We start from the raw sequence: 22,714 nt of genomic DNA, 5'->3' as shown, positions 1-22,714 counted from the left end.
ATGTAATTATCTCTTAACAACTGTATAAACTCCATTTCCTTCCTTCCTTGTGACCATTCCTTCTCTCAATATATGTCCCGATAATAATTACTCAACCTTCACTCATCAGACAAATTCTCCTATGCATATCATCTACACCAGTGGTCGCCAAAGTGGTCAATATAACATTGTTAGGGGTCGACAGAAAAATATAAGACGTCAATCTACAGGTAACATTTAATTCGGTTAACTTGGATTACCTCCATCCTGAATGGCAATGCAATTAAGAGTGAATCATGGGAACAGTAACATGAATAGGACCTGTAAGATGGAGAAAGGTCATGAAAATAGTTACGGAAGCCAATCAAGTAGGCCAAAATAAAGTATTTACCAATAAACTGATGTCGGTGGATCCCGCCCGGCAACGAAGCACACCCTTCACATTGACAATGTTAGTAAATTGTAATTAGTCTTATTTTCATATATGTGAGGAAGATTGTATTATTGTTATCTAAATTAAATTTTATATATTATTTATCCCTCCTATTGAATATGTAATGTTAAGAAGGACGTCAAAAACAAAAACGTATCCCTTTGACGTTAAGCCAATATAATAATATATACTATATTATACATATAATAAACACTGTAACTATAAAATAAACAATCTAAAAACTCACATAAGCATCTTTTTTGCTTGTCCTATTACAATTACGTAATAGTAAAATAGAGGGGGTCGACGGTCAAAGATGTTTGGCGACCCCTGATCTACACTCTCCTTTATACCCTTGGATTATAGCAGCAACCAATTGCATATTTCATCCTGATGATCTCTCTCATACCAAATTGCCTCAAATTAACTGTCCTCTGCATACTTGTCATCTTGAGGAACTTTTTTTATTTTATTTTTGTTTCAACTCTTCGTCTATCATTAGCACTCCTCCCCCATTCTGTCACCCTCTGTCTTCCCTGAAAATAATACTGTAACCATTACATTCTGTCCCTGTAACTATATCACAGTTAGTCAACCGAGTCTCACTAATTTCTATAATTTTTGGCTAAGTTCTACTAATGCCAAAAATTCTTTACACTTATTCTGAATACTTCCCGCATTAGTATACATAAATTGCGATACTTCCTCCTATAACCTCTGTGAATTAGCCCACTGCATATATATAGTTTATTTTTCTAAGAACATTTAATCCCATATTGACAGCAATAATTGACCTTAATACTATTAACAGTGGACTATCATCTGCCTCCCTAGCAAATTTCATTTCTCTATTTTTAACCATTTTCTTTATCCTTTATCAACAAATGTTCTTAATGCCATGCACACAATCCGTTTAATTGCAACCCAACATTTAAAAAATTCCTTCCTTTAATCACTCTCATCTCATAAAATGAATACTGATTTTCATTTCTTTAAGTTGATAAAACTACATAAAGGAAAAAAAAAATGTTGGGGAAATCATGAAAAACTGCAATGGTACACTACTGAAATTATGGTTCTTATACTACTAAAACAGCAGTCAAAGTAATGGAGTATGGGAATTGCATAACATACTGCTTAAAAAAAAGGCAGTATTTTCACAGGATTACAAATCCTAACCAATACACGTTTTCTTAATATATAAGGATTCATCAGTTTGCAATTAAGTGACATGTTTTTGATTGTTTTATACAGAATATAATCAAATGACAAAATTCCTCTGTAAGCATGTGTTTAATAAAACTATGAACATTGCCACATGATATGTTGCATATATAATGGAAGGTTAACAAAGTTATTCAATTAAGTTAATCAAAATATGTATTAATATATACAAAACTAATTTTTATGAATTTCATTTTGGGAGAAATAATTATGTTTTAAAAATAGTATTTGTACCAACAGCTGTGGTTAAAGAACCACATGCCGTTTATGCTACAGTCTGATCATGACTGATATGCATATTATCAGAGCAGAATTTACTAGCAAAATATGAGTAGGCAGAAAGTAATAACTGCTTGACATAATACCTTTCCTTAATTATGGAACCACAAATGGACAATTTGTAACCACACTATATAGCATTTTTAGATTAATAAGTAAAATGACAAAACATGGCAATGCTTACTTGTGTTATTTAAAAGAAGGCTGTTTCGAAGATTGAATGATATTTTTCTAGAGGTGTAAATCTAATTTGCTAGGTTAAGTTGATATTTTGAAAACAGGCATTTTCAGAGATTCTGTCAATCAGCACTATATTCCTTTTGAAAGTGTTTTCATCAATTAGACGTATAATATCTAATGTAGTTACTCACTGCATTCAAACAAATACAAAGTAACATATTATGAAATAGCTTTTTGAAGATGTATTTTGAATAACTTATCTTCATAGAAATTCAAAGGATAATTATTTTAATGCAATCGAAAACGGGACAGCAGAAATGATTTCTTACATAAAGCATTTTTTTTTTGAAAAGAAAATGATGTTTTATACATACATGTATTTCATTAGTCTGAGTAAGTCTAGTGCTTTCTTTCTGCAAAAAACGATAAGTGAAATGAACAGCTATTTCATTCCTAGAATAACTATATTCTACAAGCATGTAGTCCTATAGTTGACAGGGAGAGGACTCATTTCTGCAAGTACTTGGAAATAATGGCTTTCCGATGTCATAAAGAGATTTATATTGATAAAGGCAAGCAACACTCAAAAGAACAAAACAGTAATGTATTCAGAGGACAGTATATCTTTTTCTAGAACATGTTTTTGAAAGAATTCTATTAAATTTTACCGCTCTAAAATCTTTCTTTCTTAATCTTTTCCTCTTTTACCTTTACGGTGTCGAGGATTTCTATTCCTTATAACCGCAAACTACTATACAAGAATAAGGTAGTTGGCCCTATGTGTCCCGGGGTATCCTAGGTCTGTAGAAGCATTATGTTCTCAAGGCCAGCTTGTCTGCTTGCAGGAGGAAAACCCCAGATAAACTGGGGAGAAAAACTCTGCAGTCCACACCCAAGACTGGCTAACTTGGTTAGGTCTGAGACAGATCCTAAGCTCCTCATGTCAGCGATGGGAATCAAACCCAGGACATTCCTTTCCCAGATATATGGTTGCGAAGTGCATAGCCACTCAGCTAACCACGCGGCCTATAAAATCTTGAGTTTGCTTAAATATCTATCTACACCCTCCTCTCCATAGAATTGACTTCTGTCAATTCTATGGAGAGGAAGATACAATTCAAAGGATACTAAGTGCATACCTTTGATGGGAGGATGTGTATATAAGTACATATATGCACTACATGCATACATATACACATCCTCCTGTCCTAGAGAAACTAAAGCTAACACTAAGAAATGGGAATGTTCTTTAATTTCTATAAATGGCAGAAATTAGCAGTATTTTTATTTTTTATATGGTTCATGCCCACGAAAGGGTGTTATTTTTGTGAACTTAAGTTACATTCATACTGTGTGTGGACTGAGGATTTTTTAATTAATTTTTTTTTTTTTTGCATTATTTTTTATTTCTTAACTGGAAACACAGAAACCCTGCTGTAGAGACCAAACATGCAACTTTTTCAAGTCTTTTTCAACAATTTCTCCAATAAGTGGGATAGTGGTCTCACATCATGCAATGAAATTCATCTCCCATCTAAAGATCCACCCAAATCCTGCTTTGGGTGGATCTTTATATCCACATATATGACAAATATCCACCCAAAGCGGGATTCAAACCCACATCTGCTGGTTAAGAATGGATACGCTAAACCACTTGGCCAACCAGGCTAGCAATTATGTACTGCACATTAATTAATTTGTACTGTAAATGGATTATTTTTTAAAAAGATGATTAAATAGCAATATTTTGAACAAATAATAGCAAGCAAATGTTTACATTATGAAATTTCTTCCTTGGACATAAGTAGCAAAAACCAGATCTTACATTTATATCCTTTGCTTTAGCGTTACACGGTGATCAGCATTTATTTCAGTAAAATTACGGAGACTACAATAATGTTAGAAATAATTTCTTTAAATTTCCTGACGTTTTGACTTTATACACATATACAAAGAAACTATATTGCATTTCAAACAGTAAGCCAAAGTGACAATGATTTGATTAACTATTATTCTACTGGCCTGACCTCTAGTGGAAAAAAAAAAAACACATCAAAGATATATTCTATTTTTATATCATCATCAGAGAACAAATTTATATAGATAATTCCTTACATTTATATGCCATTTCATTATTTTTGCTATAAGAAGTAATTTTCTCTTGTTCTGCAATGTATCAACATATGACTGTTATTGGACGTTACGTAATGCTATATAATTATTTCTGGAAAATAAGCCTGACAATTTTTCACAACATACAATTATGTTTGCAGTGTGGCTTAATCCCTAGTATCATTCTGTCTTAATACTTTATCAATTTTGTATTAGCACTGAGATATAAATGAGCTGTATTATATAATTAAAGTGGCTAAAACTAGCCTAAAACAGTAAAAGTGTTAGATGCTTTTAATATAGTATGTATACATTCCTGAAGATTCCATTAATGTAAAGATCAAAATGCAGAAGATAAATATGTTTAATATTATACTAATTCCACTGATAAAGAATTAAACAATTTGTCAAATTTAATTAAAATTACGATTATCTCCCATTGGCTTGAATAGAGTTGTGGGAAACTGTCAGGAGAAGACTCATTCGACAGGACTGATAGCCTGGCACCCTAAAAGCCATTATCAATAAAAACAGATTAGCTCAGTTAAACTGGTGCGAAGAGCATCCAAATAGATTCCTGATCAGTGGAAAAGTGTAATATTTTCTGACAAGAAAAATTTTAACCTGCAGGGAACTGACGGCAGACAGTTTCAAGACAATCAAGGGAAAAATTCAACCCTGAATGTGTGGTTCAGTCAAATTCTCAGCCAATCAGATGATCTGGGGCTGCATTTTGGTGTTGGTTGCTTGCATTTCACAAAATGCTCAGTGAATGCACAAGTGTACCTGAAAACTTTAGAAGAATTGCTGTGCACCATCAGAAAGCACTTTACTGTAACAATTGAACTGCATCTTTCAGGATGACTCTACCCCTTATCATAGGGCAAAAAAAGGTGTAAGTAATGCTATTATAACTCTAAAATGTACCATATGAATTGAGTTTAGCATTTTAATAAGCTTTAATTTTTCTTGCAGGTTAATAAGCGGCTCAATGAACGATTCAGCAACTACAGTGGCCAAGAAACAGCCCAGATCTCAACCCCACTGAGAATTTGTGGTACCAAATGGAGCCTGAATTAAAAAAAAAAATAAGTCATTATAAGTGTACGAAACCACAAATTGACAGTTGCATCCATCAGGAAATTGATTATGTCAAAGACTTGTTGATGCCAAGCTGTAATAAATGCAAGAGGAAGGCCCACAAAGTACTAAACAGCAAAACAGGGAATTTTTTAGCATTAATTGTTAGCGAAACTGTGTAGTTGAACTAAATTTTGATATACTGGTATTTGTTTATCCAGTGAAAATATCACTGTCCACTCAACTTTGAAATATTTGCAAATTTATCAAGTTTGTTGTCATTTCCTAATTATGTCACATTTTGTACGAAGAAGAGTCAAATATTAATAAAAAAAAAATAAAAATGTTATATTACCTTCCTTATTTGTGACAATTATTGTATTATCCCTTTTCAAATAGGCATTCAAATTTAATTACCAAAAAAAAACATGGTTACAGCAGGTGTAATAGATAGCCAAAGTAACCACACATCTGAAAAAGAATATTTATTTACATAATCTACCATGTAACTGACCTACAAAATAAGAACTCTTTAATTAATCGACCCCATGTCAACAAACTTCTGGTACAGTACCATGTAACTCTACTTCAACTATCAGAACGGCAAATTGCCTTCCCAATGTGGTAGTTAAACAGTAGATTACTGAATTACTGCATTATCTGCTTTATCCAGAAGTTAAAGAGTATTAGTTGATAATTACCATATTTTTCCGTGTATAACATAAACTCTACTTTTTCCAACCCAAAATTAAGAAATCAATATTTTAAATGTCTCCACTGTCTAATCATACACTCAGGAGGTCCAAACTGTCCCTCTGAAGCTTTATTTTCATGTTCTTTTGCGTAATTGATGACTTTTAACTTGAATTTTGAAGAATACGACAATCGTTTTTTTTTATTTTTTTTCCAGACATTTTTATGGGCTAGTGCTCAAAATATTGTTAATGCATTAACTTACCCTGCCAATGAGTTGCAGAAGTATGAATGCTTTCAGAGTTCTGATTGGTTAATCAGAATCAGCCATTAATGACGTCAATCAGAGTTAACAAAGGCTAGTGATTGGCGGAAGCCTGTTCATGGAGACAAGGTACTAGCAGTTTCAGCACGGCAACCGCAGGTCTCTCAACCGGTTACCACCCGTGTATAAATTTGTTCTCTAAAAATTTTAGAAAAAAGTATCGTCTTATACACGAAAAAATACGGTAATATACACACTAATTTAGATGTTTGGTTTTGGACTATACCATGGACGGATTTCAATTAAAGTAATATAAAATAGATTACTTCAGAATTGGTCATGATTGAACGCACAATGAATCATCACTTTCAATAAAATATAGACAGTTGATTTTTTTTAATTAGCCATTTTTTTGCATCTATTCATCAACCCTTACTGAATTAAAATCTAATCTAATAAAGATTCCATTCCTTACTGAATGGAATCTTCCATTCAACTTGCTAGATGAGAAGATAATCAGTATCTGTTATAACAGACCTACACTTTAGATAATTTTGGAAACCTCACTGTAGAGACAACAAACAATTCCCCCCCATCGCACTTCTGGGCATTGAAGTATGAAGTTTCCTTTTTCAGCATTAGAAAATAGTGAAAGAAAATGTATACACACTACATTAAAGCAACTAGCACAGTACTATTGCAGGCTACTGTAATACAACCATAAGTTACAATTATGAATCTTTTTACAATTGCTTCTCTACATTATTATTATTTATTTATTTTTTTCCAGTTTTGGTTTTGCAACCACATATGATCAGCACTTGCGATGTGCCTGATGAGAAATTGATATTTACGTTAAAAAAAAAGTAAACTATTTGAGATTAATGTACTTACCAGATATTATATAATTGTATGTAATATCTATTGTTTATTGTAAAGACATTTTCCTTTTGCTGACAATGTGTCAGTCATTGACTTCTTGTTTGCCGCTTAGTTCAATAAGTATACATGCTCACAGAGGAGACTGATGGATAACTGACATAGAAAGAGAGCGCATTCAGCTCTGAGGTAACAAGAGAGAGAGAAAAAATGTAAAATTTCAGAATGCAGACCAGATCATTCTCTTTTAAAAGTAAATTTTGGAAAAACGTGACAATTGCAATGTATTAATAAAAGATTCCAAAAAGGAAAATCTTATTAAGGTGAATGAAAAATTTAACTGAAAAGCTGACACTATCAACAAGTGAACAAGGAGATATTAAATAGCTGTTCTATTTTAACATTTGAAGAAACACTAAATGGATATATTTTTCTTCTCTTTGAAGGACACCGGTGATACCGATGAATTATTTTCTAAGAACAAGTGATGGAATTGGAGAAATCTGAAATTGTAAAGTTTCAGATTTCTACAATTCCATCACTAACATTAATAAAGAGCTCTACTTTGATACATTCTTGTTTATATAGTAAAAGAAACCTTTTCCCACCTCTGGTATTGAATTTGTGCTTGTAATTACATTGCCTGAGGCATTCAGTGAAACAGCGAGGATGAATGGAAAAATCTATGCTAAGTAAGGCAGCACTGCTTCATCCCATGAAGTTAAGTTTTATATTTTGAGAAAAGGTCTGATAAAAGAAATGAATAATATTGGTTTTGTAGGAGTCTGTGAAAAACATGAATGTTCGGTCTGGTAGACTGATTAAATACATGTTGAACAAACCAATGAGTCAGTGAGTGAATGACAATGCTCTAAAATCTCAAAAAGTATAGTTTTATTTAGGACTAAGATCAAAATAGTTTAACAGTCACTAATTTACCATGTATATAGTTTTTAGAAGAGCCCCTATGGCTCAGTCAGTACAGACGAAGCCTTTTGGTTGGAAAGACCTGGATTCAATTCCTGTCCATGATGTGAGGAACCTTTATCTGGTATCTTTCGACTAAAGATGAAGCCAGTCTCATACAGAGGTAGAGGGTTTTTTCAGACAGAAACTCTGGTTTTTCGTCCCTCAGAGCAGGCAAACCAGGCCTGTGAACACACACGGCCCAAGTCATTGTGCCTATCAGATTTAACTTATGTAAATTTACTTAACATTGTGTGAAAACGGCATCTGTAAGGATACATTAATTGTGTACACAACACACAAAAACAAGCACATGTCTTCAAACACTACATAATGTATAAAACTATAACTTACCTAGCCTGAATTAATAATAAATTCATCACATCAGCCAATGAAATTGTTATTTCTGACCCAATTATTAAACCTCATAATTAATTTAGATCATTCTTATTTATATTTGGTTGTTTCATGAATGAAGGTCTCACAAGCCGCCCCCCCCCCCCCCCCCCCCCACAACACAGACCTAACAAATACATGCTCTTATTCTGATGAAAGAGTTGTGTGCCTTTCCAATTGATCCTATGGAATATCTGCATATGATCAATTAGATTTTCTTGATCAGAAAACCTGTTTTCCCCACAGTGGATGTAATGGATTTTTTTTATTTTTTAAATCCAGTTTCATATATATGAAATTGCTTCATATAATACCAAATATAAACAAGTATGATGAAAGCAAAATTTCTGAGATTTGGTCAGCACACACGACTATAACAACAATTCTATCAAAAATAATGAAGATCACACCAATTACTAGCAAACAGGTTTACATCAGTAATAAAATGTTAACTAGTCTAGTATTTTTTAAGAATGAGTACATTAATATAAAGTGGTAGAACTAATTACAAGGTTTAATAAGTGGAGATCAAAAACAGGAATTTCTGACCCCACCAAGATATGAAGCTAGCAAATTAGTATTAGCTATTATGTAGCCTAAAACAGTGAAGTGTTAGGTGCTTTAATATAGTGTGTATACATTCCTGAAGTTTCCATTAATGTAAAGATCAAAATGCAGAAGATAAATATGTTTATATTTGCCTGATAAAAGATTAAACAATTTGTCAAGCTTAACTTAAAATCACAATTATCTCAAAATGGTACATGGCCACACAGGTGTGTCTTGAATACTCTTGCAGTCATTGTGAAAAACAGCGCGAAGATGAAAAGTTAGTTCAGCAGTTGTTCATATGCTCCCAAGTAGAGGCAGGTCGGTGAGTTATCTCACATATAACATACATATAGAAGAGATAAAAAAAACAATGCCTATGAGAAAGTAACTGGATTGAATCTGTAGAGAAATAAATTAACAAGACTGCTACTCCTTGAGACACCATTGAGAATTTTTAGGAAGATTTTAAGAGCATCATCCCAAATCTGGAAAAGTATTCTGAAGTGAGGTGGATTTAGGATTTACAATGTTAGATGTTGTACAGAAAAGAAGTAATGTTTTGAGTAGGAAAGAGAACCTAGTTTTTTGGAGGTAGTTGGGGGTTTAATGGAATATTATCAGCACTGAGAAACAATTAAAACTAAAGACATATTTCGGTGATTACACCACATTTTTTTTTATTATTCAGTTCTATAAAACACTTAAATAATAGTTCCATACAAGTTTTGTAAATTGTAGGATTTACATCTTCAGGGGTAAATAGTATAACTTAAAGTTTAAACAAGAGAATTAATAAATACAAATCAAAACTGTCTGGCTATTCATAAAACTCAAATAACAGAATGCAGATATATAACGTTATCCACGTTGAACAATACTGGACGATGTCACGTGTGCTTGTTCTCGTTCATACAGTCCGAGCTCAGATTGAGGTAGATTTTTTATTAGAGCTGACCACACTTGATGGAGAATTAAACCTTGATTTTTATTGCATTGGGTTGGGTTTTTTTAGCATATTAGCAGCTTCTTTAAATTTTCTTATATAACTGTTGTTTTCTATGTATGACATCATCGTTTTTTTGCAGAGTACATCGTGTCCAGTGGAAGTGGTATGGAAAGCAAGACCCGTTTTTTGTTCCCTTTTGTACCGTACGTCTTTTTGGTGTTCAGCCATGCGTATTTCTCCAGATCTTCCTGTCTGTCTGAATAATAAAAAAATGTGGTGTAATCACCGAAATATGTCTTTTGAACCAATTAGCCACAGAAGTCTATGCCTGCAATTAAAACTAATTTTTAATGCTTCCAATAGTTGTGATATTCTGATCTTGTGTAGAGCTTTGGGTATTAACAAAGATGGCAGGTGAAGTGTGGTCTTCCTTTGATGATGCAAGATAGAACAACATTTTGGGAGCCATGAAGTTCACTGGGTTGAAAGAACAAATAATATCCACTGAATAGTCTGGAATTTTAAGGATTTTTTTTCCCCCAACCTCTAATTTTATGAGATATCCAAACTCCACAAGCTTGCTCTATTATGGATAATACTGATTTGCCCCACATACAAACTAGCTTCATATTTAGTTAAACACACTTACTACTAGCAATATCTCACCACATACCAAAAACTACTACTATGTATAATAATTTTACAACTCAGCCGAATTGGTATGGTCTGCTTTAATTCACTTCCCACCCTCCCCATACACATCACAAAAGGCTGCAAAAGTCTACAGCAAATCAGTGCTGTGTATGTTGGTAGGGGTCAAGAGAGAAGTAATTTATTGAGGTTCTTTTTCAAGGGAATACTTCATAAATAGACAGCACTGCAAATCCAAGGTAGCCAGAATTAAAGATGAATAAGAGTAACAGACTTGACAAATCAGCAAAGCAGCTGCAAAAGGATGTTAGGCAGCTGTTGCTCTTGTTAATGTAGATTTATCAGAAACAGGGCCATGATGGATACAGTTCTACTGAACAGTACCCATGGAAATATCACTGGAAGAAAATGAAATTGCCATCTATACAAAAGATGCTGGAGAGAAACTGATGAGAGATGGTCATCAATTAGTCAAAATACCCTTTCTGAAGAGCAAAGAATTTTTAGGTCTTAGGGGCACCAAAAATGTAAGAGAAATATTCTAAGGTTGGGCATATCTGTAATTTGTTCAGAGTTAGTTAGCTGGAAAGCTGAAAGTGATGTCTTCTGTTAAAAAGGATGCCAAGTTTTTTATAGTCGAGTATGCTAGAGAAACGATGTGGTTATGCTAGGAAAACAAAGTGTCAGTATTAGTGTGTTAAGGCTTAATTGCTGTGCAGAATTCATGTTGGAGGTTCAATGGAATATTATCAGCACTGAGAAAGGATTAAAACTAATTTTTAATGCTTCCAATATTTTGTCTTAGTTACAGAGGAGACATCTTCAAGGATTACAAAAATCTTTTTGTAACAACACACACAAATATAATCCAATGATAAGTGAAACAAGCGAGTGAAACTAAAGTCCTATCCAGGTGGTGCGCCCTCTATGGACATTTGCAGGAGGCCTAGGATGTAAAGAGGGATCCCTGATAATTAATGTTTCCCAAATTTTGGAAAGTTTTATGCAACCATATTTGTTTTAAATTAGGCTGATTCCTGAGTGCAGATGCAGGATCAAAAAAACATTCTTTCTTTTTTGAATTTACTATAGTGGAGCATGGTGTTTTTTTTCAGAAGATTCTGTCCAAAACATGGTATGCAAGGCTATATTGACCATAATCGTGATTGAGATGTATGACTTGCGTTCTTCTACCAGATAGTTGCTGATCTGCCTGTCTGTCCGAAGTAAGCCAGCGTACAGGAACAAGGTACTCTACATATACCAGGCACTGAAAGAGGAGGGAGCTGATCTTTGGTGGAAAGGATAAGGTAGTAAGTTTATGATGCGGCTTAAAAACTGTATGGAGGTTGCACTTTTTTAGTGACCTGGCTATTTTTTCTGATGTGCCATGGATGTAAGGTATAGTAATGGCATTTATGAAGAGATGGTCGGGGAATGGGGAAGGAAGGACTTCATTATTTTTAAAATTTTGCAGTCATTACAGCTATTGGAAAGGAAGGTGTTGTGTATGTGTTTGAGTTGTGTTGACAGGGCGGTTTCACTGGAACGAAGATTGTGAGCTCTATTGGTTAGAGTTTTAACAATGCCATATTGTTGAGAGGGGTTGTGGTGAGAGAGTTTGTGAATGTATCTGCCTGTATGAGTAGGTTTTCTATGTTCAGAGAAAGAAAGGTTACCATTAGGAAGACGTTTACTAAGGTGTCTAGGAAGGATAAACTATTGTTATTTTCCTTTTCCATTGTAAACTGGATTCTTGGATGTAGGCTATTGAGGTGACTGAGGAAGGGGTCTAATGTGTCTGGGCCATGAGGCCAAATAGAGAACACATCACCTACATATCTTAGCCAGATAGCAGGTATTAGAGGAGAAGTTTTTGGCTTGTTTTTCAAAATTTTCCATGTAAAAATTGGCAAGAGGGGTGAGAGGGGGCGATGGCAGTTCACTCTGTTTGTAGATTTTGTTCTTCCAAGAAAAATAACCAGAATTGATGGCAAAGGAAAAACGTTCCATTAAATCTCCAACATGAACTAAGTGTCAATTCCAGCAGTGAGATGATCTGATTACGAGTGCTCAGCTAAGCATTATCAAAGGTAAGAGGAATGGGAAAAGAATTAAAGTCATTTTTTGGGAAGAAATAAAAAAAAACAAATTTGAATTTTTGGAAGCATTAAAGGTGCTCAGGTGATTAACACCCTATCAATCAAAGGACAGTATGGAGATCAGTGCACAGTGCATACATGATCTTGAAGTTTGAGATGTTTGAACATCACAAGGTTTGTCATATAACCAGGAGGAATGGAGAGTGTTATCATCAGTAAGCATTTGAATAGGGTTTAAGGTTGGGTGAAATAACAGTGTCCTGTGGAACACCTACATTAATATGAAAACTGAAGAGACAAAGTGAGAAGCCCTCTCTCAATGCTAAGAACTATCAAATACCTCAGAAATGTCAAGTGCAACTGCACAAGAAACATGTGCAGTTGCCCATACATTATCCACCAAGTGTCCGTGTCCAGAGGTGGATAATGTATACAAGGAAATCTGCTGCTGATCAGAATTGACAGAATCCATTCTGATAGTCACTAATTAGCTGACAGTTAATGAGTTTTCTCGTTACTTTAGAAAGCAGCAATTAGAGAACAATAAGTCAAAAGTTCAATGTTAGGCACTTATCTCATTTTTTAAATTTATTTTTGAATAGGCTTGCTTCCATTATATTTATAATATAGCAAAAGGATGATAGATTGATAGATAATAGATCACTTAAAGATAGATCTCTTGGTCACATCTGAAAGTATTGGATAAGAATGATACCAAGAGACCTATCTTTAAGTGATGTTGCCATCTGAGTGTGTGTGTGTGTGTGTGTGTGTGTGTGTGTGTGTGTGTGTGTGTGTGTGAGAGAGAGAGAGAGAGAGAGAGAGAAATTACATTTGAAACTATAATTGCAGCCACTCAGGTCTTGCTGACATGCTTTGGGCAATCACAGGATTCAGTGATAATAAATAAAGCTTCCTTATTTCACAAGAGCAAATATAAATTTGAAATTCTTCCACAAATCTGCATCTTCACTAAAGAAGCACCATAATTTCACCATATACAATCTTGTCATAAATATTGTTACAACTCCCCCCCCCACCCACACACACCACTACAATGCCGACAGAATTGCACAAGCCTGGTTCCATTAGTGGTGCTATGCGCAGCCAATAATCACGTGTTTATCAGTAGAAAGAGAGTTGTCTAGCTGGATGGTTTAACACAGAATAGGCAGATGATAATAAAGTAATAGCACTTCACAAGGTTGAAATGCAGCAGCTACCTGTTATTTTCACAACATGCTAAAAACTCAGAATCAATAGGATGTTTGTATATCAGATTATTAACCATTACGACAATACATAACACATATCTGACTGCCAAAGAACAGGTCGACCATGCTGCATTAGGAAGCAACAGCTTGTGAGAGCTGTGAAGGCATATTTTCGCTGTAATACTGTGAGAATGCGGAAAGTGATGTCATGAGAGCTTATCGTTGTTCTACTGGACACTTCCCAACACCAGAGCTTACACGTTAGAGTGTAATAAAATCAAAGGCACTTCTCTGGCGGCAAACAAAAAACACAAAGATGAGAAGATTTTCACCACCAAAATGATCAGGTATATGCCCGGGATAGTCGCACAGCATGACATACCACCCAGCATCAGTGGTTTGGTTGGGGGGTGACATATCTAGGGTATCCAAGGTACATTTCTATGAGAAAGGGGTCAAATCTCGACCAAAGTGTATTAACACACTGTGTTGGAACCTGTTGCATGGTCTCTGTATAATGGCTTGTTTCACATTAAGCAGTGGATCTTCCAACAGGACTTAGGCCTTGCACAGAAGGTGAGGACTACATAAGAGTGGTTGGAGGCAAATGTATCTGACCACACATCAGAATAGGCTGCAAGAAACAGCACTACCAACCTGAAGGTGGATTTGGAGCTAGCAGTAGTAGTGTTCCCATTGGATGATGTGTGTGTGTGTGTCACCATTGATATGTGGTCTCATAAACTTCGGTTTATGAGACCACATATCAATGTGTTATATACATGTTATACATGTGGATCGTATGTGCTTAAAGCTGCAAATGATTTACTGATAGATTAAAGGTTCATGCACTGTCCTAGTTTTGTGACAGTAATTATGGCTAGACTAGGTAATGGATGTATGACACCACTACAGATCTGGAAAATTTATCCTCATGCATTCCATCCTCCAGTCAAGAAACACTATGCTGATGCTCTCTAGGTGGCTGTACAGAAGTATAGGCTTTTCTACTCCCTGCTGCAGTCTTATGATGTGACTACACCTGTAGCGCTACACTAGTACCGTATTTTTCGATAGATAATGTGCGTGTTAACTATACAAAAAAGTCTAAATTCGTTAAAAATTAACATGCGCAGTATAAATTTTGAAAGGTATGAGAGGTAAATCAAATTCAAATCCAAAAAATTCTTCATCAGACTCAATATTTAAAGAATCAATTGCATTAAAAATTTCGTTTGGTATTTCTTCAGCTTCATAATCATTGTCACCAGATACCACTGAATTTGGTGCTTTAATGAAACCATTTCTAACACAGTTTTCACTTACAGTAGCCCAACTTTATACAATCCACGTAACTATATCTTTATATGACGTTCTTTTCATCTGCCCTGTTTTGTTATATCCATGAATGCCATTCATCATCCAGTCTTCCCACTCAGCCTGCAAATTGTTTTTGAATGGTTTATTTACTGCAAGATCAAGGGGTTGGAGTTTTTTTTTGTTAAACCACCTGGAATGATGGCCAATTTGGAATACTTACAATTGTTTTAACTTCTGCTGTCATGTGTGCCCTACACGAATCCAACACTAACAAAGATTTTGGGTTGAAAATGCCATTTTTCTCTTTCGCCACACATTCTCCAAACAAAATTTCATAACCAAGGAATTTATTCAACCTTTATCATTAGCAGTAACAATAATATCCTTGGAATTAGTTTGGAACAGTCTTTCTTTTGAAAATCACCATCAGTGGCAGTTTGGAATCATCTGCAGTTACGCAGAGAACCACAGTAAAGTTAGACCTTTCGTGCCGTGTTGTAGCAACTGAAACCTCTTTTGCTCCCTTCAGATTCAAAGTCCTAGAACTAGGCATGTCAAAATTTACAGGAACCTCATCAACCCCACACAAGTTTTCTCTCAGAAACAAATGAAATTTAGCTACTTTCGCTTCCCAGTTGCACGGCAAATTTTGACCAACACTAGTGGAGGAGCACATACTTAAATTGTTTCTCTTTATAAATCCAAAAACCCAAGATGGGTTGGCCTTGAAATCCTTTATATTATCATTTTGCGCAATTTTTTTCAATTCCTGCAACACACGGATTGTAGATATTCTCATACCTTTAGCTCTTTTACTAACAACCCAATCAAACAGTTTTTTCTTTCTGTATGGTTGGCCACAAGCACCTTCTAAACCTCATAGCACGTTTCCTCATATGTAAACATTTCAGGACTGTTTCAGCCTTTCGCCATTCACGAACGCTACTTTCTCCAACACTTAACAATCTACCAGCTTCAAGATTCCCTTTTTCCCTCACTACTTCTACCACTTCAAGCTTGAACTGCGCTGTGTAGGATTTTTTCCGAGAAGTACTTCTGTCTTCCATGTCGACCACTGCTACTAGCAACACTAATGTTTTTAAAGAATTCCTCCGTTCTCTGTCTATACTTCCTAACTCTACCACTAGTTGGCGCATGTGCGTTATACATTAGGTGTGCATTATCTATCAAAAAATACGGTATATTTTTGACCTGATGATGCTAATTTGATGTTAATAAAATACAGAAAATAACAATTAAAGCTTAAAAAACACTACTTACCTACATCTATGATGAAGGTAAATATGGTTAATTTCTCTCAAAATGAACTTGAGTCTCAAGTCCTGCAATTCAGCAAAACTGACCAACAGAGCATATGAATGCTGTTTAGAAGCTGTTCAAAATATCTTAATACATTTGCAGGATTCAACAGTCTTACATGAGGTTGGTAACAAGAGAGTGCTGCTATAAAGAGTTGGAAACTGACAATGAACATGAAGAACAGTTGATGGAAGAAGAGCTCTCAAATAAAGACCTCAAAGTTAGAAGCACATGAAATGTAGGAGAGAAATGTTTGAACAAGCAGCAGCCAAGCTGCAAAATAAAGTTTACAGTGAAAAAAATGGCACAGGTTTATATGTCTTATTAATAAGGCCATTTCAGGATTTAACGATTTCAGGAACATGGAAAGGCTTCAGCAAGAAAAGAAGGCAAACAAAGTAGGATATAATTTACAAATTTTAAGTTTTAAATTTCAGGTCCCCTCCTGCTGTTACTTCATCCCCTGAATATAAGCCACGACCTTCCACAAGTTATGCATGTGGTAAACAATCAGAATGCTTTTGTTGCAATTCCTGAATTTGAAGATTTTGTTGTTGAAGAATAACTTAGCATCCTCCAGTGAATAATACAGTTAATAAAGCAGCAATTTTGAAGAAATACTTTTACCCTGTGTTTGCAGCTGATTATTTACTAGTGCACAGAAGCAATGCACATTTGTTTCATTATTACAGTATAGTAGCATACACAGCATATTTATGTTATAATTTTTACACTGTATTATTTCACTATAAAAAAAAAGTAAACTGTTAATATCTCCTTATGGTTCATATACACCCTCTATCCAAAAAGAAATCGAACTTTTGATAGAAAATAAAACAGAGGCCAATTATAATTATTCAAATCATTTATTTCAATCAATATACTCTCCCTCAGCTTCAATACAGCATTTGGCATGGTCAATTAATTCGTTAAATGAGTTTTTATATTGGTTTTTGGGATATTGTTGAGGTTCATGGTTACAGCTGCTTGAACGTTTTCAATGGTGTCGTATCGCTTTCATTTCATCGGCAAATGAAGTCAAGGGAAGAGAAAGAAGTCACAGGGTGCTAAATCAGGTGAATACGGAGAGTGATCCAGCACACAAACTTGGTTTTTTGCTCAAAAACTGTATCACAATGTTCGAACGATGAGATGGTGCATTATAGTGCAAAAGTGTTAAGCTGCCTGCATCACGATATTCATGCCGTACACGACGAATTCTCGCTATCAATCATTTCAAAACTTCGAGATAAAACTGACCATTGACCGTTTTGTAAGGCAGAATGAATTCTTTGTGGATAATGCCCTTGGAATTGTAGAAACAAATCAGCACTGTCTTTACTTTTGACTTCTGCAAGCGACTTTTTTCAGATGCTCCTCTTCTGATGGTCTCCACTCAGCACTCTGGTGCTTTGTTTTGGGCTCATACTCAAAACCACATTTTGTCACCAGTAACGATCGTTTCAAGGAAATTTGAATCTTTATGAGCAGTTTTAATGAGATCCTTGCAGTGTTCAATTCGATAGTTTTTTCGTTGTCGGTCAACTTGTGGGGAACAAATCACGAATTCAATTTACGAAGGCCAAAACTCTCGGTCGAAATGTTGTTCACAGTTGATTTTGGAATCCCCAATTCATCTTCAATCAATCTCATGGACGATTTCGGGTTTTCTTTGATGAAATCACGCACTTTTTGGATGTTAACTTCACTCAGTCCAGTTTTTGGACAAGCCCAGCTTTTCATCGTCCTCAAGCGTCTCATGACCACTTTGAAATCGCTTAAACCACTCGTAAAAATGAGTATGGGATAAGCATTCATCACCGTATGTTTTTGAAGCATTTTGACGCGTTTCGGTAAAAGTTTTATCAAGTTTAACACAAAAGTCAATCGCAGCTCTCATTTTCTGACTGTTCCTCAAAACACACTGTCACTCAGCTTCTAATGAAACAAATGTCATAAACAGTTGATACAACACTAATGAAGGTTGCCGCTTTCAACAACAAAAGGATACAACATGTGGTGCCACTAGTTTCTTCTATTTTCGAAAAGTTCGGTTTCTTTTTGGACAGAGGGTGTAGTAATTTCCAACTTATTACAGGGACATCATAACAGAATAATAAGTCAAGGACTGACTGTACACCTCTGAATCAAAAAATTAGAATAATTGAAGAAAATGTGTTGAATAATTTACAATTCTAATTTATTGCATAGAAAATAATTACCATATATGAATTAGCATCATCTAAATCCACGTACTTTTTAGATTAAAAAAGCTATATAAACACAAAAATTAATATAAATTATAAGAAAACTAATTTGAAAACATTCACAAAATGTTTTCAAATTTCATGGTTCAAAATATTAGAATACCACAAATTTTTCAAATTGGTTTTGAGGAGAGCATAGAAATAGCATATATTTCAGTATGCTGACTCGTGTCTGAGGAATCGTTTGTGCGTGGATTTCAGTTAATCATTTGCTAAACATGGGTTGAACGAGTGACATATTGGAAGCTACGAAGTTTAGTATGGTGTCTCTACACAAAGAAGGCCAAACTCAACAGTTTACAGCTAAGGAATTGAAATGTTCTCAAGCAAGCACGAGTAGAGTATTGAGACAGTATTCTAATAACCGAAGTTTTCCAAAAATAATCACTGTAATAGCAGTCGAAAGGTAGTAACTATATCAATAGATATAAGAGGAGACTGAATAATATCGCGAAGAAAAACTGCTTCTGAAGTGCAAGATATTTTCACAGGAGATGACTTCACAATTGAGTTTTAAATCACATGTGCTGAAGACAAAGCCACTTATGACTTCCAAGCAAAAGGCAGCTAGAGTGTGATGTTGTAAGCAAAGACTGTTGTGGAGTCCAGATGACTGGAAAAAGGTATTTTTTAGCAATGAAAATATGATTCATCGCTAAAGTGTGTCCCATGGTCATTCAAGGAATATATATTTGGCATCTTAAGCAAGACGCATTTGATGAAGAATGCATGAAATGTTCTGAAATTTGCAACCTCTGTATTAATTGTATTACTGCAGATGGTCTAGGGAGGTTGTGAATTGTGTACAAAAGAGTCAATTCCAAAGTGTACCAAGAAATTCTTGAGCACTTTATGTTACCAGGTTCGGAAGATTTATGTGATGCTGATTTCCTTTTTCAGCAAGATTCAGCTTCTTATCATACTTCGAAGACAATATTAAATGGCCCAAAGAAAGGCAAATCAGTGTACTACATTTGCTGGCATATAAGCCCCTTTTTTGTACACATTTTTTAGGAAAAAAAACTTTATCACTGAATATTATAATGAATTTACAGTATTTCAAATATAAAGTAATAAAGAGATCTACTTTCAACAAATACCTAATCTAACTAGAAAAGAGTACCCACCTTTTAATCTTCTTCGTCAAAACCCAGAAATTCATCTCCAGAGCTAAGTGAAGAGACACTTGAAACCTCTTCTAAATCAGAATCTGAGTCCTCATACAACAAAGTGTTCTCTGTACAATCCTGTGCATTACTAATACCACACTTCTTAAATGATTTAACCACTGTCTCAGTTTTCACAGCATCCCTCCTCCATCCATCCAGCCTTTTGCATGAACATGTACAAACACTCTTTTAAGCAGTTTTTCTTTGGGTAGCGTCTTCCTTTTAAAAATCAATAGTGGCAGTAATTTTGTCCCATCAGCACAGCAGGATAAAACAACAGTGTAGCGAGTTTTTTGTGCCCCGAAGTTTTAATAGTAACACTTTTTTGTGCCCTTGGAATCTACTACGTAACTTGGAACAGAGAAAATTTCCAGAAATGAAAGCAATAAAAAACTGAGTATTGGCATATAAGACACAACCTGTTTTTCAGACCTATTTTCAAAGGAAAAAAGTGCATCTTATATGCCAGCAAACTCACCAGATTTAAATCACAGTGTGAGAATTTGCAGGGAATTATGAAGTCTTCAAGAAGCTGACCCAAGAAACAAAAATGCAGTTGTTTCTAGTTTGCTGACCATGTGGCAAGTTTTGATAAAAAGGACTGAACCGCAAATAAATAACATGACCAACTGTTTATGAACAGTCATAAAAGCTAAGAGGGATGCAATAAAGTACTAATTATCTTGTTGTTTCACTTTGACTGTAATTTTTTTGCATTTATTTTCACATTATTATAATATCTTAAACCATGCTAAAAAATCATTCTAATTTTGCGAATCTTATCAAATAATTTACCACACACACACACACACACGTACGTGCAGGGTTCAACTAGACTTGCAACACTTGCAGACGCAAACTTGACTGACTTGTCTGTTTGCTTACTTGGGAAATGAATAAAAAAAACCAGGTTTATATTTAAAATAGCTTGGTATCTTTAACATATATTTAACATTATACCCAAGGTAAAAAACTTTCTACACACACACACATATATATATATATATATATATATATATATATTAATAATTTCAAACAGTTTTCTTATAAATTATATTACATTTTTATGTGTTTACATGGTCATATAATCTATACGTGGATTTAGATCATGCTAATTCATATTTGGTAATAAATATTTTCTATACATTTCTATGATTATTTGCAGTAAATTAGAACTACAAATCATTCACCACATTTTTTTTGGTTATTCTAATTTTTTGATTCAGAGGAGTAATCTTCATCTAAGGCAATGGATAGGGCAAAGCTGATGCCAATAACTTCCTTATTCCAGATCTTTATCAAGGAAATCTATTACAGATATTTGTTCATCATCCCAAACGTATCTCATAATTCTGGGCTTTGTCTTTTCTCAAACCAATTTTGAGATCCACACAGCTCCAAAATATTTTCTACTTCTGTTCTTGTCCTGTGCTTTAAGATGAAAGAGATAAGAAAAATCATTTAATCTGGATATAAAACTTATTTTTAGTTCTGATGATAGTGATCCAACTATTAACTGAAGGATTGTACTACAGATTTGTATAATTTAAATAAATATAATACTGCAATTAACTGATTTAAAAATTATTATTTAGTATAATTTTCACCTGAATGTCACAGGCATATTCAGTACAAAGCTGATAGAACAATAACCGACAATTCCAAAAGGTGCTACTTAAGTAGCCAATGTAAGATAACTGAAAAAGGTCATTAATTTTCCTAACTTATTAAAAAATAATAAAATAAAATAAATAAATAACATATATATATATATATATATATGTATATATGCCATCAACACTAGACATAGAATTCATTGGAATAAGACAAGAGTCCTTCACAAAAGTTGGTTCCTCATGGAATGGCTTTATAAAGAAATGCAAAACTTACTTCACTCTCCTAACTTAAACAGATCCAATGGTTTACAGCTATCCCCCTTTTGTGGGAGATAGTACTTTTTAAATCAGCTAATCTTTCCTAACTTTTAATTTATTTATTTACATATTTTTGAATTGTGTGTGTGTATAATATATGCAGATATTTTATTTAATTATTTATTATTTTTTAATAAGTTAGGAAATTTAATGACCTTTTTTTAGTTATCTTACATTGGCTACTTAGGTGGTGCCTTTTGGAATTGTCAGTTATTGTTCTATCAGCTCTGTACAGAAGATGATGATGATTATTATTATCACGGGCAACTCCAAGGAGTCCTTAGACTCATCAAGGGATGCCCTAAACATCATCTCAAGAACAACTATTCGGCATTTGCACATACTTTGCTTTGAATTCATTTACAGTCATGGCACCCACAACAAACTCTAGCAGCTTATTCCACTCATTCACCAAGTAAAAACCTAGTTCTAACACCCTTGCTAACTACACTCTTGCTCAGTTTCCATGGATGGCTATAAGTTCTCCCATCACAAGAACAACTACAATTATAAGTTTTCCCATCACAAGAACAATTTTCCTTTGAATTAATCTTGTAAAAACCTTTCAGTAATTTGAATGTCTCAATCATATCACCCCTTTCCCGCCTATCAACCAATTTCTGTAACCCACAGATCTTCAACCTCTTCTTGCAAGGTCATTCCATAAACCAGCTATAATCTTGGTCACTCGCCTCTGGATTCTCTCTACCTCCTCCCCATCAAGAAGAAACCCAGGGGCTCCACATCTGGGCA

The 22,714-nt window shown here is 34.5% G+C and overlaps 1 protein-coding gene across 3 annotated transcripts in view; it reads right to left on the bottom strand.

The window, feature by feature from the left end:
- Window positions 1-22,714, bottom strand: part of LOC150102499 (transcription factor YY2-like) — a 222,848-nt gene that overhangs the window by 44,855 nt on the left and 155,279 nt on the right. The window contains exon 7 of one of the 3 annotated variants that reach the window (XR_016548911.1): window positions 8,073-8,357. The exons of the other annotated variants lie outside the window; for them this stretch is intronic. The gene's annotated coding sequence lies outside the window, so the exon portion shown is untranslated. Of the gene's footprint in view, window positions 1-8,072; window positions 8,358-22,714 lie in introns of those variants that run through there. 3 annotated transcript variants of the gene reach the window in all.

The sequence above is a fragment of the Typopeltis vanoorti genome, chromosome 10 (genome assembly GCF_054136105.1).
Source record: "Typopeltis vanoorti isolate ZY-2024b chromosome 10, IOZ_Tvanoo_1.0, whole genome shotgun sequence".
Taxonomy (NCBI): domain Eukaryota; kingdom Metazoa; phylum Arthropoda; class Arachnida; order Uropygi; family Thelyphonidae; genus Typopeltis; species Typopeltis vanoorti.
This window is presented reverse-complemented; position numbering and strand designations above follow the sequence as displayed.